At 42.3% G+C, this 2,786-nt stretch overlaps 1 protein-coding gene across 2 annotated transcripts in view; it reads right to left on the reverse strand.

Annotated features, from left to right (window-relative positions):
- The window catches only part of Cds2 (CDP-diacylglycerol synthase 2), a 48,928-nt gene that overhangs the window by 13,068 nt on the left and 33,074 nt on the right, over nt 1-2,786 (reverse strand). The gene's annotated exons all lie outside the window — the stretch shown is intronic.

Raw genomic sequence — 2,786 nt, forward strand, 5'->3', positions numbered from 1 at the left:
ATTTAAATCTCTTTCATTACAAAGTAATACATGAGCAAGATAACAAACTGTTCAAGGTGAGGGCACCCTTTATACTACTCCTCAAAACAGCAACCTAAAATCTTTTTCTGCCTAGTAATTATCTTTATGTTTTTAAGTAATAAACATCATATAGTCACACTTAAATTTCCCATGTTAATTACTAGCACTAATATTCTCTGTGTTTGAATGAGAATGGCCCCCACAGGCCCACTTATGTGACTGCTTGGCCATTAGTTGGTGGAACTGTTTGGGAAGGATTAGGTGTAGCCTTGGTGTGTCACTGAAAGCAGGCTTTGAGGCTTCAAAAGTCTAAGCCTTCTGTGTGTGCGCGTCCATCTGTGTCTCTATCTCTCTGTCATGGACTCTCCCCAAATACAATGTTTTCTTTCATGTTTTGGTCATAGCAACAGAAAAGTAACTAAGACCAACTAAAGCCCAGGGAGTGGGCTATTGCTGTAACAGGCCTGTCCATGCTGTTTCTGGAGGAATATAGAACTTTGGGACTTTGGACGAGGAAAGTAGCTGAATGCTGTACCAGGGCTAACTTGACAGTTCTAATAGGAGCTTAGTAACGCTCAGTGGACTGTGGATGCTCAGCTCAAGAGGTTTCAGAGAACAGTATCAGCAACTGAGCCAGAGACCATTCTTGTGATAGTTTCACAAAGAATGTGCTACTTTTGCCCTATCCTAAGAATTTGCCAGAGGCTAAATTGAGGAGTTTTGGACTAATTTCGTTGGTAGAGGAAACTTCGATGGACAGCCTAACGTTGACTCTGCTGTGGTTACTAGTGATCACTCTTCTGCAGATGTTCAATGGAAAGGAGAAGTGGGGTAAAAAGAAATGGCAAGTGTTCAGTTTGAGGAGAAAAAAGAACCAAGAAATTTAATGTTGGAGCCAAGGTTTGTGCTGAGAGAGATGAGGAGAAATGGATAAAGTGAGTGCTGCCCTCAAGGTAAGACATCACCCAGCTAAACCTACAACTTGTGAAAAGTTTTGCCTAAGGAATTACCTGTTCCTTAGAGCAACAACAATCAAAGCTTATGCAAATGATATTCAAGGAGGAAGTCAGTTTCCATCCTCAGCATCAACCAAGTGATTCTGGCTTTATTCATGAAAGATACAGAAGCAAAGGGGTTTTGGAATCTTCTCCCTAGGTTAAGGAAAGCTACTGAGGACAGACATGTGTCAAGAGAGTCCCTGAATGGAGACCCATAATAGCCTCCGTTGTGTGAAGCTGTCAAACTAAGGCCTGGATTGTACTGTAGACCCCAGAATGTTGGAGGTACGAGAGCTGCACACAATAAGTGGAACAAGCCCAAGAAAAGAAGTGTGCTATAGTCGACAACGCAGGGAGGAGACATCTCCACCTCTGGCATGCGACATGGAGCTACAGGATTTGGAGTTTGCCATGCTGGGTTTGGTCCTGCCTTTGGTCCAGTATTTCCTCACTACACCCCATTTCCTCCCTTGGAATGGTAATACAACTGTTGTGCCACAGTATGTTCAAAGTATACAATTTGTTTTTTTGATTTTACAGGGCATTACAATTAAGAAATTGCCTTGAATCTCAGAGATTTTGTACTGTGAAGCTGTTGAGTCTGAAAGATTATGAAGACTTTTGAAGTTCAAATAACTACATTTTACATAAAGATATGGTCACAAGCCTACAGGGCCAAGGAGTAGACTGTCGTGGTCTGACTGAGAATGACCCCATAGCTCACAGATTTGAACACTTGGTTGTCAGTTGGCAGAACTATTCCAGAAGGATTAGGGGGTGTGACCTTGTTGGGGGAGGTGTATCACTGGGGGCAGGTTTCAAAAAGACTAAAATTTCAAAGTTTAGCGCTCTCTTGCTCTCTCTGTTTCCTGGTTATAATAAGTTCAGGGTTCAGAGATATGCTTCTTCCTTGCTCCTCCCCTGCTGATATGTCTTTCCCAACAGAACTGGTCCAGTCCACCCCTCACCTCACTCTGATATTGTTCTAAGTTCCTCTGTTCCAATGTAATATGCTGTATGGAAATTGTGGTATTTCCCAACTTACTCTGAGGGAGTTGAAAGTGACTGGCTCTTCAGCTCCCACAGCATTTCCTTCATCGAGGCTTCCCACCATCTCTATTCTACAGAACTATGATGAGGCCTTCATTAGAAAGGCTAATATTAGCCACAAATAATCCTCATGGTATGCTTGGCCCTGAATTTAGCACTCTTAAGAAATACCTAACAAAAACCCAGACAGGGAATGAGCTGGTGGGTGCCTCCCGGGGCCATTACACTTGTTTTTAATATAATACATAAAGCTAACACTTGCAGGCACTCTTTAGAGATGAAGCTTGTGGGCTTGTCACCCACAGCATTTACCATCTCTCACAGTACACCAGGTTGGTCCTGACCATTCCACTGAGGGCATCTAGCTTCTCCAGTCAGCCTGTGACTAACAACAGACAAGTTCCCATGCTCTTAAATCAGATCACACAGAAGCATACTGTTCTTCTGACCCACTGCCAGATTCAATTCTCTAGCACATTATTTATTTTTCATCATAAAGGAAATCAGTTTCCCATCTGCTTCTCCCTCTGTATGATCTTCAGCAGGGTCAGGTAACTATCAATTCTTGACCTATCTGGTCCTGTTTCTTCTGCCACATGGGGAACTATCAGTTTTCAAAGCTCCCTGTAATTACTGACCTAGTCACATGTGTATGCTGTGAAATAATCTTTTTGTACACTGTGAAGACATGTCATTCTTTTTTTTTTTTTTTTTTTT

Source organism: Microtus ochrogaster, unplaced genomic scaffold (assembly GCF_000317375.1).
Source record: "Microtus ochrogaster isolate Prairie Vole_2 unplaced genomic scaffold, MicOch1.0 UNK3, whole genome shotgun sequence".
In the NCBI taxonomy this organism is placed as follows: domain Eukaryota; kingdom Metazoa; phylum Chordata; class Mammalia; order Rodentia; family Cricetidae; genus Microtus; species Microtus ochrogaster.